The sequence below is a fragment of the Coptis chinensis genome, chromosome 9 (assembly GCF_015680905.1).
Source record: "Coptis chinensis isolate HL-2020 chromosome 9, ASM1568090v1, whole genome shotgun sequence".
NCBI classification, from domain to species: domain Eukaryota; kingdom Viridiplantae; phylum Streptophyta; class Magnoliopsida; order Ranunculales; family Ranunculaceae; genus Coptis; species Coptis chinensis.
Genome location: NC_141464.1, coordinates 8,807,172 through 8,823,798, shown reverse-complemented (window position 1 = coordinate 8,823,798; position 16,627 = coordinate 8,807,172).

Here is a 16,627-nt window from a genome sequence, read left to right as displayed (position 1 = left end):
TTTATTGGGCTTATTGAGTGAGCAAAGCGAACAATTTTGGGCCGCATTTTTTCGAGTTAGCCCAGATGTCATTTGACGCGGTTTTCGTTTGACTGTCCGCAAAGCTCCTTAAACTCTTGTCTCTTCCAGCTCTCATGCCTTTTTCCTCACTCTCATGCACACATGTTTCTTGAGCCAGAGATGAGTCACATTAATGAGCATGAAAGTCATTAAAATTTGAAACATGTGTGCATGATCTCTCATTTAATTGAATTGCGTTATTCTAACTTCAACATGTCGGTTTACAAATAAATTTAACCATTGGAAATGATTTTTTCAGAGATCATTATCATTGAATTGTGCACACTCAAATTCAGATCCAAATAGATAGTGTCTAAGAAATGGTTGTTGAAAAAGCCTATACCATAAATCCTTCTTATTAATTTCCAAATTTAAATGTGTTTTGTGGTTGAGGATTAAGTTGGCTATAATAATAAGATACATGAAGTTCCCCCTTCCGAATGGGAATTGTAAGTTTTATGAAAATGTGGGTAGGATTGCAGGAGATTGAACCAATAACTCCTGATTGCAGCATTGGTTTTAACCGAGCAATATTCTGAAAGCTTACTATAGTCTTGATTGCTTTGGTTGTGACCAATACTCAAAAAACTTACTACACATCAATGCGAACGTTTTTGACAAATGTGAGCGTTAGCTACAGATACTCTGGTCAAACTTCAAAGTAATGTATAATATAAATAATAAATAGTGCGTCTCTGTTCAACTATATATACGGATTGGCTTGATGGCTAGTACTCTTCATAGCCATACTTGCTACCTAGTCCTTCTGACAGATCGACATGTTTTGGTAGATATGGTGTGGTTCATACATATGGTTAGTCTCCTTTTTGTTAACTTACGATTCTACTTATGATCATGACTTTTGAGTAGTTAGCTGCTTCTGTAATTTTGTCATCATTAAAATAGTTGTAAAGACCTGATGGCTATTCTCTGCCCTTACCTGGGCCACCTGCCTCTGAAGGTGGAATATATGCCTACCTAGCACTCAAATAAAGGAAATAAATGAACCCCCCCCCCCATGGCCCAACGCAACCCCATTTTCCAGCTACATGTAGGCAACCAATTTCCTCTATTTAAGAAAATATTATACATTACAATATGGTATAGGAAATCAAGCTAGAAATAAAATTAATGCATATAAACTTGAAAATATTAGCACTGAACATAGTTGTTAATCATATATGAAATTTAAACTAAAACTTAAAGACGGATTCAATCATGACAAACTTTCATAAATGAGAAGCATTGAACCTCAGTATTAATTGTGATGCTTTCCTTTTCCTTATTCTCAAATCCTTGTTCTTGTCTTTGCTGCTAATATCTTTCCAACTTATTTTCTCCTTTTCCTTCATCTCTTTAAATATTGCCTTGAGCTCAAAGACCTTGTCTTTGTTTTCTTTTTCTTCAATTATACAATCTAGCATAACGTTTTTGATGGTGTCAAGCTAAATTTGTTTTTCTTCAACTTCTTTTCTTTTCTTCAAGAGTTCTTTGAAATTAAAGTCTCCAATTTTTATTTCATATTCATCTGTTATAAATTTTATTGGATTAAAAGCAGCCGAATCTTGTGCCTTTTCTAAAGAATATGCAGGGCATCTAGAGAATTCTTTGACTATGACGTCTTTATTGTTAAAGAATATGTCTTTTGGTACCTGTACTATTACATTGCTGATGAATCGTTTGTTCTCTATTTTTGTGTTGTACATCGGATCTTGCTGAACATCAAGTTTTGCTTATAGAATTTCCTTTAGCAACTTATTTTTACATAAGTTGTAATTTTTGTACTCTATGACCCTGCAATATAATTTTGTATATACGAAAACATAATTAAATATATGAAACTCGTAAGAATAGATATTTGGATTAAATTGAATTCTTTGCTATATATGCAAACAATATTGAGGAAGACAAGAAGAATTGTTTACCTTAACCATTTGTTTACTATGTGATAAGCACCAAAAAGTGTATTATGAAACCCCATTGAGACATATAAATTTGGTTAATTATGTGTTTAATAATCATAAAATAAATATATTTTCATACTTTTGATGGTATTCACAGTAAACATGGAAATATTATTTAAACCTGCGATAAAGCATGATGAACGACATATATATTCTTCCAAATCCGCACAGAAGCATCAAACTTCCGAAGCTCCTACCTCTTGAACCAGGACTCCGAATGCGACAAGTGAGCTGCTCAGACAATCAGGGCGATGAACTCTACGCATAGGCGGGAAGTTGTAAAATTTCCCAAAGACCGGACTGCCACTGGACTGCACATATGACCCACTATGCGGGCCCGCAAGATTAGATGAGTCATCAATCATGGAGCATGTCAAGACAAAAATGACAAATTATTGGTGCAAAGTTGACACCTTGCATGTAATTAATTAGATTAGGTGTTAATAGTGAAAAAAAGGCAAGGTGTCACTTTGTTTTAATGTGGTGGATAAAAATGAAGTAAATGTGGTTTGATGTTTCACATGGGAGGTAATGAGATGTCTCTCAAATGGAGAAGAAAACAAAACAAGGGGGGCACTCCATTTACTCCCTTGACTTCTTTTCCTTACCTTGTATTATTTTAGTTCCTTAGCCATTTTTTTAGTTTTTAGTTTTTAGTTTGGTAAGAAAGCTTGTAATAGTTTTTAATGGAGGAAACTTTGGTTTTCTTCTAGTTGGAAATAAAAAAAAATCAAGTGAGTTTAGATAGTTAGTTTTCTTTTTCCTCTTTCTCTCTCTCTTTTTGTATTTCTAACTAGTAATCCTTTGTCCCAAGGATCATGAGCTAACTTCCCTTTAGGGGAGTTAATCCAACTCATGTGAGGGAAAATATTTGTTGTTGGGTTGGTAAGTTGTTTAGGAAGAACAACTAGACCTACATCGTATCCCAAAATGATAGTTGGTGTAGTGTCTAGTTAGGAATCAAAGTGATGAGCTTAGAGATAAGTCATTGCTTGGTTCCACTTGCTAACATGTATGAGCTTAGAGATGAGCCATACATGCTAGGGATCAAGTTTTCTTCCATTATGGCTTGTCTATGAGTCTAGGAAGAATCAAATGAACCTATTCAAATCAACATCAAAAAGTTAGTTTCACATGAGGAGGATTGGCTCTCCACCTTTTCTTTAGCAATTTGTATTTTGTCTTAGTTTCATGATTTCTAATCTTAATGTTTTTCTTTAATGTTTGTGTAGGAAAGAAACTTAGTATTTGTATTAACTTACTCACTAGTTCCCTAAGAGTAAAAACCAAATTGTAGCTGCTCCTCTAAAGGCATAGGACTTGTGCTACAGATTGGAAGTTGTATCAAGGGGGAACCCCCACTCTCTTCCTTTCTTCCTTTTCGTTCTTTCTTGTGTTTTTTTTGTTATTTTCGTATTTTGTCTCGAAAACAACCTGTTTGCTCACGGATTTTTGGCTGTACTTCCAGGTACCAAAAGTTAGGACTGGGAAAGTACACTTCTGATAACTCTAAGGGTGTTGTGAAAAGTTGAACTGATTGTGACATCATTGACACGTGTGCGCGGTATTGGACACGCGTCCGCCGGTTTAACCCGCGTCCGCGGGTGTATTTGTTTTGTTGGTGCTCATAATTTACCTCCAGCATCCCCTGATCTATCTTGATCCATATCCAGGCCTAAATCTCTGGACCTATAACTAAAAATTCGACTATTCTTTTGGGATTAATCACGTCGATGATTTGAAACGTCTGTTTCATTTCTTTGGCGGACTAGCGGGAAGCTACAAGTTCCAAAGTTTAATTATTATTATTTTTTATTTTGTTGCATGAATGCCATGTACGTAGTTATTATAAATTAGTTTATGGATTATTATTTACGTCTTAGGCTAGAAATATGCATGAATCATGTTAATACGCCCGTAAATATTTATATGCGATTAAGTGGGTATGAATTGCATATTAATGTATATGTACATACCAATGGTACTGTTTTGCATGGTTATCTATATTTATATGTATAAGTTTATATTATTGCATGTTTAGTATTTCTACGATATCATTACGGTATTGTCTAATAAGTCGATTTTGTCAAGAAAGAGGCGAACATTCCAACGAGGGTTAAAATCTGAGTTGGGTAAGTTGTTTCTAAATCCTACGGGGTAAATCTGCTCTCTATATGACACTCGCAATCTCAATGAGTATTGTCGAAATCGAATTATTATACAATACAAGAGTCGTATTTTAGTTTATGTATAATACCTTGCATGTTTAGTTTTGTCGTATTTATCTGCATACGTATACTATATTTGCATGCTAATGTATTTAGATACGTATGAGTGATTCAATTTGCCTGTTACTGTTGATATATGTTTACGTAATATCGATTTACAAATTAATGTACATATACGTATTACTGATGTATATTTGCCTGTACGTATGGAAGTATTTATCGATGACACAAGCTTGCCTATTCGTATAGATATACATATGAGTAGAGTATCTTCACATGCTACTCCACCTAGTATTGTATGAGTAGATCGTATTTGCATGTTTGTATTTTCACCCTTGCATAAATCTTAAAAAAAAAAAAAAAAAAATTAAATTAAATTAAAATTAATACCGACTTTGCATAAATTTTAATTCCATAAATCTTAATCATATTCCAACGGTGTCTAGGAAACTTGAAAGATTGAGGTTACTTAATTAGAACTGTGCTAGCATGGAAAGCCTCCCTCATATCTTTCTTGTGACCTGGCTGTTGGTTTATGCACACGTATTCCTAGCTTTATTGCTATGTTAGCAGCAGCTTAGGCCTACGTTGATTCAACTCTAATGCTTAAAGATAATAATAAAATCCGAGTACTACTAAATTCCTTCTGTAAATTAGATCTAATTTTATGCTTGCATGAGATTAAGGTCTGGTTCCACTAAAGAAATCGAACATACCTATCGTCGAAAAAAATACGATAAGCAATTGCGTAAGTTCTCACCTAAAAATTATTCTTCTTCTGTTAATTACCTTCATCACGATCCTTCGTCGCCATTAACTTCTGTCGTTATGGCTGACGATCCTCCACTAGCTGAGAAACCCCCCCGGACTTCTATCTTTGCATTCTGGGGAAGGACCTTCTTCCCGCATCAAACTTGAGGACATTGTCGGTGATTTTGTTTCCGCCAAACGTTTTAGTTTGTTACCTATATATCATGGTTTGGATCACGAAAAACCTTACAATCATCTTCGTAGGGCTGCAACAAGTGGCCACAACATTTCACCATCCAAGTGATCTAAGGAACAACTCTTGCTTCGGTTGTTTCCATTCACTTTAGCGGAGAAAGCGTCAATTTAAGTTAGCGGGGACAACAGCCACAATCCATAGACACATGGAATAAATTAGTTCAAGCTTTCATGCTTTAATTTTACACTCAGAAGAAAACGACTGAAATGCTTCAAAAAATTCAATTCTTTCGTCAAAATCCTCATGAATCCTTTTACGGAAGCATGGAGTCGTTTTCAATCGATCTTACGTTAGAATGTCCTCACCACCAACTGGACAAATCTGTCCTTGTTCGTTCATTCTTTAATGATTTGTCTGATCATCAAAAAGAAACTCTAGATATAATGAACGGAGGTTGCTTCATGGACAAAGGAGCTAATGAAGCTTATACTTTTTGAAAAAACAAGCGAAAAAAGGTACACACCGGGGTAACACCGAGTCGTCCTAGGTCATCAAAGGACAATGTTGCAAATGCCACATCTATTTTTGAGGTAAAACTTCGATCCCTAAATAAAAATTTGATAGAATCCCTAACTAAAAAGTAGATGCTCTTGCGGTTCAAGTAAACGATCAACTACCAAAACCGGTCATGAGCGTTGACACCCCCCATGTGTCCTTTGTCTTAGTCCCCGACCATCCCGATGCATATTGTCCCTTGTTATATGCTTCCCTACTCAACAATTGGAGGAGGCATGTGCATTCAACATTCCCAATGCACCGTGGAGACAACATCCGATTTAAGCTTGGCCAAAATAACCAACAAATGGGGGCTCCTCCGGGTTTAAGCTAATCCACTGCTTGACCTACCAACAATTTTATTCCATACCGCCAAGGAAATAATCAACAATACCAACAAGGTCAATTTCAAAATAATTCCAATGCTAATTATCAAACCAACCGCAGACCTTGTTCCGCCATAGTTCGATTTGAATTCTCGAATTCCGGTAAATCCAAAACGAAATCCAATAAATTTCGACCCTATAGAATTCGAATTTCGATTATTTCGACACTATATTTAAAATTTCGATTTTTGAAAACCCGAAATTCCGAAATGAATTCGGAGTTTAGCTTGAATCACGAACTATGGTTCCAGCTAATCCAGATACCAACTATAATCAACAACTTCTAAGCAATAGTCGAGAATTACTACACATTTGCCTGACAACCTGCGCCACCTGTTATGGATAGGACAAACGAGATTTTCTTGGCTTACATGAACCAACAGTCTCAAATTTTAACGCGTCTATCCAACAATCACTTCAACAATTGGCAAGAAAAAGTCGAAGGCGTGTTTCTGCCATAAAGCGGTTCCAAACCTTAAACCAGCAAACACGGCCTTTGAACTCACCAATGCACCTGGTACAAGCACCCCCAACCAAGGTGAGGTGCATGCAATCACTACTCTATGATCTGGAAAAACAGTAGACAATCAAATATGTATGCTAGATAATCAACCAAAGGAATCCGAAGGTTCCAATGAATCTATTTCTAATAATGAACCTACGAAGGATTCCCCAGATCCAACAAAGTCAACAACTCCGAATGTAGGAAACAAGCAAGTAGACCCCTTTGCCAAATTCAGCCCTAAGGCACCGTTTCCTGCACGCTTGGCAAAGAATAAACTTGATGAGAATTTTGCTGAAATTCGAGAGACTTTTAAAAATTTGACAATCAACTTACCTTTTCTCGATGCCTTAAAACTATTGCCAAAACATGCAAAATTTCTGAAAGATATGTGCACCACAAAAAGGAGAACTAATGTTCCTCAACAAGCGTTTCTCACCGAACAGTTTCCATCCATCACCGAACACAATGGTATAGTCAAATACAAGGACCCTGGCAGACCAACAGTTCCATGTACCTTAGGTGACAAATATATTGCTACTGCGCTACTAGACCTAGGAGCTAGTGTGAACTTACTTCCTTATTACTTATTTAAACAATTAGGTCTTAATGAGCTCAAACCTACCACCATGACTCTACAGTTAGCTGATCGTTCCATAAAGTATCCAAAAGGAATTGTGGAAAACGTCCTTGTCAAAGTCCAAGACTTCTTCTATCCTGTAGACTTTGTTATTTTGGATACAGAAGTTGTATGTGATTCCATTCCTATCATCTTAGGACATCCGTTCCTAGCAACTGCTAATGCTCTTATTAAATGTAGGGATGGTTCAATGACCATGTCCTTCGGAAATCTATCGGTCGAGGTGAATGTGTTCAAGTTGATGAAACAAATCCCAGAGCCTGACATTGATGGTGAGGTCAACAGGGTTGACAAAGATTACGCAAAGAGTATTTAACAAACTCTTTTCCAGAAGATGAAGTGTACCAATTTCTTTCCTTTAGCGAATCCGAGTTTGAGGACGATGATTATACACAGGAAGTAAATGAGTTATTAGAATCATTACCATTATTTGACCCTACGACTGTGATGTCTAGTAACTTGGATGAACATCAATCTATTTACTGCATGGATGATGACTTTCCTCAAGAATCTTTAATACCCACTCCGCCCACCCTTGATTTAAAACCTCTTCCTTCGGAATTAAAATACGTACAACTTGATCAAAATGGTCGTCACCCAGTTATCATTTCTTCACAATTGACTGACGATCAGGAAGCTCATTTAATTAATGTCATTTAACAACATCGTTCTGCTATTGGATGGTCCATCGATGACATTAAAGGCATTGAACCTTCTGTGTGCACCCATCGCATACACTTTGAAGAAAATGCTAAGACGTCGCGTGAACCGCAACGTCGGCTAAACCCTACCATGAAAGATGTGGTACGAGAGGAAGTTTTAAAATTATTTACCCTATCTCTGATAGTGTTTGGGTGAGTCCAATACACATTGTTTCCAAGAAATCTGGCATTACAGTTGTGCGAAATGATAAAGATGAATGCATTTCCACTCGTATCCTAGTGAAATGGCGAATATGCATTGACTATTGCAAACTTAATGCCGTCACTCATAAAGATCACTTTCCACTTCCATTCATCGATCAAATGCTTGAATGCTTAGCCGGTCATACATAATACTATTTTCTTGATGGTTATTCAGGTTATTTTTAGATAGTCATAGACCCTGCTGATCAAGAAAATACCACGTTCACGTGTCCATTTGGTACATTTGCATATAGACGAATGCCTTTTGGCCTTTGCAATGCACCTGGTACTTTCTAACGCTGCATGCTTCATATTTTCAGTGATATGGTTGAACGTTTTATGGAAGTATTCATGGACGACTTCTCAATATATGGAGATTCTTTTCGATAGTCGCATCAAATCTTGAAAAGGTCTTTACACGTTGTGAAGAGAAAAACCTTGTTCTTAATTGGGAAAAATGCCATTTCATGGTTACTAAAGGAATAGTTTTAGGACATATCGTTTCAGAAGACGGAATTGAAGTCGACAAAGCTAAGATAGAAAAAATTGCTTCACTTCCTATACCAAAATCAATTCGAGACATTGGCGCATTCTTAGGACATGCTGGTTTCTATAGGAGATTTATTCAAGATTTCTCAAAGGTTGCTCAACCTTTAACCAATCTCCTGCTTAAAGATGTCGTTTTTGACTTTAGTTTCAATTGCAAACAAACCTTTGAGATTTTAAAAACCGCATTAACTACCGCTCCCATAATTCAACCACCTGATTGGTCTAAACCTTTTGAATTAATGTGTGACACGAGCGACTATGCTATTGGAGCTGTACTAGGGCAACGCCGAGAAGATAAGTCAGTTGTCCTTTACTATGCAAGTAAAATCCTTAATGAAGCTCAACGTAACTATACCACCACGGAGAAAGAGTATCTCGCCGTTGTATATGCTTTGGATAAGTTTTGTCCTTACCTAGTGGGTTCTCTAACTATTGTCTACACTAACCATGCGGCACTTCGTTATCTATTAGCGAAAAAAGATGCAAAACAAAGGTTGATTCGATGGATTCTCCTTTTGCAAGAGTTTACTCTAGAAATTAGAGATAAAAAAGGTTGCGAAAATGTGGTTGCAGACTATTTATCACGACTTGTCAGTGATGTTGATATTGATACCCAACCTATCTGTGATTCCTTTCCAGATGAACACTTGTACTCTATTTTTTCGTCCCCTTGGTACGCTGACATAGTAAATTACTTAGTTACTGAAGAAGTCCCTTCATCTTGGTCTCGTAATGACCGGAAAAAGTTCTTATCCACTGTGAAATTTTATTCTGGGATGATCCCTACCTCTTCAAGTATTGTTCCGACTAACTAATCCGCCGTTGCATCCCCGATTGGGAACACAATGATGTGTTATCCTTCTGTCATGAACAATCTTGTGGTGGTCATTTTAGTGGTAAGAAAACTGTGGACAAGGTCCTATAATGTGGATTCTATTGGCCAACACTGTTTAAAGATACACATGAGCATTGCAAAGCATGCAATCGCTGCCAGCAGCTAGGACGCATTACTCAACGCAATATGATGCCCTTAAATCCCATTTTAATTGTGGAAATCTTTGATGTATGGGGCATCGACTTCATGGGTCCATTTCCAAATTCACATGGCTTCATATACATTCTAGTAACAGTTGACTATGTATCAAAATGGATTGAAGCATTGGCATGTCGTGCTAATGATCATAAAACGGTCGTTTTGTTCGTAAAAGAAAATATTTTCTCTCGATTTGGTGTTCCAAAAGCTATAATTAGTGATGGGGGAAAACATTTCTGCAATAAATTTTTTGAATCTTTAGTAAAAAAATATGGAGTCACTCACAAAGTGGCAACTCCGTATCATCCTCAAACCAGTGGTCAAGTAGAAGTCTCTAATAGAGAGGTCAAATCCATTTTGGAAAAAACTGTCAATCTATCTAGAAAAGACTGGTCTTTACGATTATCTGATGCCTTGTGGGCATACAGAACAGCTTTTAAGACACCTATAGGGATGTCTCCTTATCGCCTCGTTTTTGGAAAACCTTGTCATCTGCCGGTTGAACTTGAGCACCGTGCTCTATGGGCCATCAAAAGCCTCAATTATAATACTAACACGGCGGTCGCGAAGAGAAAATTGCGATTAAATGAGCTTGAGGAAATTCGAGTGATGCCTATGATCTCTCAAATCCTATAAAGCCAACATGAAAAGAGTGCATGACAAGCACATATTGAGAAAAATTTCAAAGTGGGTCAAAAAGTTTTGTTGTACAACTCAAGATTACACATTTTTCCGGAAAATTAAAAACTTCGATGGTCCGTCCTTTCACCGTCTCTGCTGTCACCCCCTTATGGGGCTATTTCTTTGAAAAACGTAAATGATGACAGCGAATTTCAAGTAAATGGCCAATGCATTAAATATTATCATGAGTTGCGCTCTCCAGATGTCGAAGAGACTCTTCTCAATGATCTAGTCTACATAGACTAATAGATTTGATGGTGTACTTCTTTCCATGCATGTGTTTAAACAGAGAAAGTACGCCATTTGGGTAGCCGGGCCCTCTTCTATTTTCTTTTCTAAAAATCCCTAGAGTGTGTGGTTGCAAGCGCCGGAACCATAGTCCACAAAAACTCTACTTCAGAACTGAGTATAAATGTCTTCTAATAATCGAGCAAACGTGCCTCCTGGAAAACAATGGGTACCAAAAATTTCAACTCCTTCTTTCTCCTCCTTTTTCTATTCTCTTCCTCGCAAACTCCAACTCATCATTTGGTCCAAATCTCACCCATCTCGAATAGGTAATGGTCGTAGTACTTTTGCTCGAAAGCGACGAGCGAAAAGGATGGGGTGGTGTATTAACTGTCAAACTCCTTTCTGTCCAGGTCTTGATCTTCTATCCGAGATGAGCCGGTATAAGGTATATTATTGTCTGACACCAGCTCAGTAGGATAAACTTCGTCGTCGTCCCGTTGATCCCACAGGTTGGGATTCATCTTGAGGATCTGACGTTAAAAGACTCACATTCGTCTTGAGGATCTGATGTAAAAAGACTCAACATGTATATACTCGTTTTTTTTTTTATTATTTTTCCCTTAGCACCAAGCATGGTGCCCAAAGAGAGTCGTGATATGCAACATCGGACATTTCTTAGTTCATGAGGGCAATGGATTCCACCAGGCCAACCCCGATCGGTTTTCTATGTGATTGTATCAAGGGGCGGTTTGAGGCTATACCATATGTACTAAGGGTAATATTATTATTAGACCATTGCATATTGGTCAGGGATGGTACCGTCCTGAACCCTAGGCCCCCAAAACATAAAGGTTAAGCCACAATTTGGCTGGATTGGGTTCACACCAGAGCCGACATGAAAGTTTCCTGAGTTAAGTTATTGTGATGTGTTGTTTTATTTGGACTGCCGGTGTTGTTGACACGTTCCTCTCGACTTGTACATTTGTATATAAAAATTGTAAATAAATAAATACTAAAAAAAAAATAAATAAAAAATAAAAAAAATAAATAAAAAAATAAAAAGGTTTGAATGTGATTTTGTCATATTCCAGTGAATGGCATTTTGAATCCCGATCGTTTTGATATATCATTGTTTCAATCTGGAGTTAAAACGAATTGAAATTCCACGTTTGAAATTTCGGAACACTTCGGGACATAAGGGAAATTTTTGGAAATCATTTGGGCTTGGGCAAAAAATTGGACCTGACCCAAAATCACGGACCCGGTTACAAAAACCCACGCGCGAGGCACCCACGCGTCCAACCCTCACATTTCTTCCCCCCCAAAATCCGGATCTTTGTCTCCCTCACACTCACCTCGCGCACGCGACTACACATACCTGAATTCAACCCGCGCACGCGGGCTAAACGTCACCAATTCGAACCCCCTTCCTCCACCACCATCTCCTCCATCACTCCTAGCAATTTCCACCCTCAGAAAATCATCTAGACTTCTCTATGGCAGCACGAAGGAGAATCACAGTTGAGAATTTTTTTGAAAATCTCTACAATTCCAGGATGTTTCATCCATTTTTCGATGAGGAGATTGCTAGTAGAGAGTGGGAATATCTCTTGCATCGAATTCTAGCTCAGTATTCCGAAGATTTAGTGTTGAAATTTTACAACAATGGAGGTTTCCGGGGTGATGAATTTTGGATTACGGCGGATGGGTTGGAACGTGAACTCACGCTGGAGTTAATATCGAATACAGCACAGATTCCAATAAACTCTGATAGTCCGACTCTATTGTTGTAATATCCAACTATGAGGGACTTAATGTTTGACACGCTTCTCGAGGGAGAGTATAATGATGGCTCGAACTGCATGTACCAGCACTCGCTCAGACGAAACCAACTAACCGTCACTCAATGGCTGGCTTGTAACGTCATTGGAACTTCAAAGACGTCTGGCGTGAACAAGACATTCCTTTTCTTTGTGGATCCTCCGGAGAAGAAGCACACTTTACGTATGGTCCATTTCACGGGCCATGTTCTTACGACTTCGTCAAAAGCGTCAGCTCCTCTTGCTGTACTTGTTACTCAGCTTATGCTTAACTTAGGATTCCAGTCCGCTACTCCTTTCATTCCAACAAGGTCTTTCGAGAATTTTGGAATTTTCGAGACTTGTGTTCTGGACCACTGGGACCCAGTAGCTCGAGATGATATTGAGCGTGATAACGTACCTCCTCCTCCCCCTTCACCACCCGACTGTTTTAATGAGGCTACCATGCACCGAATCAACACTCCCATGGAAGCCTTGAGACACATGAACACTAGTATGCGCAGGATGTTTCTTTGTCAGGAAGAGATGCTTACTTCCCAAAATGACTTCCAGCAAGAAATGCGCAATCGCCAAGGCCTTTTCCAGAGAATGATGATGGCAAATCAGCAGCAATTCCAAGATCAATTGCTGCAGTCTATAGGCCACATTCCAGACCAGTCAGCTCAGCCAGAAGTTCATCGTGGCCAACGACGTAGAAACCCGGGTTCATTGTCTGCTAACCCGGAGGATTCCCAGTAGTTGTTTATTTCCCTTGGTTTAGAAATGACTATGTCATTTATTTCCCTTATGCATTGCATTTTTAGTTTTCTTGTGATAAAAATAATATATATCGGTTGATTTCTCATAATTTTGTATCTCCAGATGGTTTGAAGGAGAAATTATTTATGTTATGCAATTATTGTACTTTCTAATATAGTATGTTGTTCCTCGATGCATTGGGCCTACTCTCAAAGCCCAACGGTCAGAACCCAGCGGACTGATCCAAACGGTCAGAAGCCCAACGGTCATAAATCTAACTATAAATACAACTCTCCTTTTCCACCTTCACTCATCCCTTTCTCTCACTCTTCACACTTCACACACAAATTCTCATTTTCTTGATCATAATGAATCCAATCGAGCGATGGGAAAAGGAGCAACGCGAATGGGCTATCACAGTATTGGTGATAACAGTGTTTATCATTATTCTCCTGTCACTCATGCATAACATGATCCAGAACATCTAGATCTATGTAACCATCTCTTTTTCTGAATTTCATTTTGTATATTAGTATGGTGTGTTAAATAATTCTCACACATTTGTACGGGTTACGTATTAAATGGAGAAGTTTCGTATTAAATATTTGTGTATATTAGTTGTCTCTTCCTCTCTAAAAAAAATAAAAAATAAAAAATAAAAATAAAAATAAAAATAAAAATAAACAAACCATAACAAAGAAAGACCATCCAAAACTCACCAAATTAATTAATTGATACTCATGCTGTTTAGAGAAAATCGCGCACGCTACAAGGTACGCATAACACTTGTCACACATGCAGCTCGATTATTCTATCCATATGCTATTACTGAGGTCTGATAATCATTTATGAAATTACGTGTAAGTCTAACTACCTTGTGAAACTTTTCTCAGTATTTTCTAACATTGAAACATCTCATTAATTGTTTTTGGAAATCTGACATAACAAGACTTACTATGGATCCCCATTGTTGCTGTTCATAATCACATGGGTCATTAACTACACTTGGAATCCAGATTGGTACAGACTTATAGATTGGCTATAAATCTCTTCTTTTTCAGCCATTCTCATTCAAACAATTCTCACTATCCTTCCCTCAGTAATACTACCAATGGATCAACCAAGAAAAATAATGCCCGAGAAAGACTACCTAAAAGTTTTGGAAGATGGCCGGTTTTATCCTTATTTTGACACGGAAATAATACGTCGAGGATGGACACCTCTTCTATATCATTCAACAGCTTGTTATTCCCAAGAATTGGTTTTGATGTTCTACCAATTTATAGAACCTGAGAATGGAAAATTCTACTTCAATGCTTATGGACGACGATTGGAATTGACTAGGGAAATTATCTCCGACATAGTTCAAATACCAATGAATACCCAGGAGTGCCTTTTTCTAGAGTCATCATTTGATTATGTCAAAAGTTTACTAAGAGCTACCATATCTTATGGCGAAGTGGGAAATAGACATCACGTTGTCCTTCAGCGCTCTTTGAAACAGAATCAACGAGTCGTGCTCCACTGGTTGGGACACAATGTGATCGGTACATCTCACCAATCAGAAGTCACAAAGACTCAACTTCACATACTTTGGATTTTGCAGACTCAAAGAGATGATTTTTGTCTAATCCAACACGTCTGGAACGTGATCACCAGAAAAACAAGAAGGTCAGCACCTCTACCTCTACCCACTTTAGTCACGCAGATTATGAAGCGTTGGGGTTATCCAGTCATTTCTCCAGAAACACCACTTCAAAGAGCACATATTAGCGTACTCCAAACAGACTACTCCACTTGTTTTTGGACTCCTGATACTCCGACAGATGAACAGAACGACCCAAGCTCAAACCCTGACCGTTTCTTTGATGAAAATGCCATGCTAAAGTTTTTTAACCCCATGGAAGGCATTCAATTTCTTCATCACGACATGCGGGAACTACACGCTCGTCAGAATATCATCATTACAACTCTTAAGGATTTCTAAGAACGTCAAGCAAAGCATGATGTCGAACAGGAGGAAATCTTGGAAAATCATTCTCGATCCTTGCAGAATCACGCTCTCCTTATGGAGAATCAAACTACACTCTCTGCCAGCCAAGGGGACATTCAGATGCAGCTCGGCCAACAAATGGAAGAACTAAACAGTCTGGTGCACGATATGCGTCTCCAAGATCAACATAATAATCCATTATTTTCTAATATTACTAAGTCAATAAATAAATAATTGCATATGTTATTACATTTTTTGTCGTATTATGAATTTTGTCTTACCTTTGTGTCTTCTTTTGTATGAAATGCTTAATAGGATTGTCATCATTTGCATTGTGACTAATATAATATAACATGTGCTTACAGGAGGGTCTATTCTCTTACATACTCATTTATCCATCCAGTTGCCTTTGTCGTTACCTATTTCTTTACTTCATCCACTATGGCATCTTCATCAACCATGGTATCTCCCAAACTCATTCCTGAGCAATCCTTTCAGTCTATGATGGATTCCAATACCTATGGCCATCTTTTCCGTGACTACATTACAAACATCGGGTGGTCTTCCCTAATTCTACAACCTGACCAAACTTATTCTCCGAGTTTGGCTGCATACTTTTATGCTAATATGGAAGACACACCAGCATTCAACCATGCGCATGGTTTCTACTTACACGGGTTCATAATCCAAGTTGGTGACACACCTCACATCTTTTCTGAACAACAACTTGCCCTAACTTTGGATCTTCCATACCACGAACCTGCTGCATCATGGCATTACATCTATCATAATTCTTACCGTTCCTTTCAGTGGCAAGCATTTCGAGACTCTTATGGTGATGGTCTTGAGATTAAAAGAGAAGGAAATGGCCATGTGCCATGGCGTGACATCACCATTCCATTAGCAAGCATGACCATGAACATGGGGACTGCGATGTTATTTGTTCTCCTAAACATTATGGGAGATTGGCATTTTTCTACTGCCAATGAGGCTGCCTGTGTCGTCTTTAGTGCACTGGCTCAAGGTGTGCCCGGCAAATAGAATCATTCGTTCATTGAGGTTTCAGCAATGGAAGCATCCCGCTCGGTACCTGAGGCATGTTCGTTGTTACTCGAAGGATGAAAATATGAAGAAACATTTGAGGAAATCTGGAGACGAAGAATGAGCAGAAATTTGGCAGACTATTATCTTTTGGCGCGATGCTAAGGAAATGCATTTCCTTAAAGAGGATGCCAGACCTTCACATCCTGCCGGATGGTAAACTTGAGCTTACCATTGTACATATATCTAGCTAAACCTTATGTTTGGTCTGCTATTGTTTTTCATGTTTCGTATGCTCTTGTTTTTCATTATTTTGTGTGCTATGTTTAGTGTGCTATTAAACATTTTATTGTTC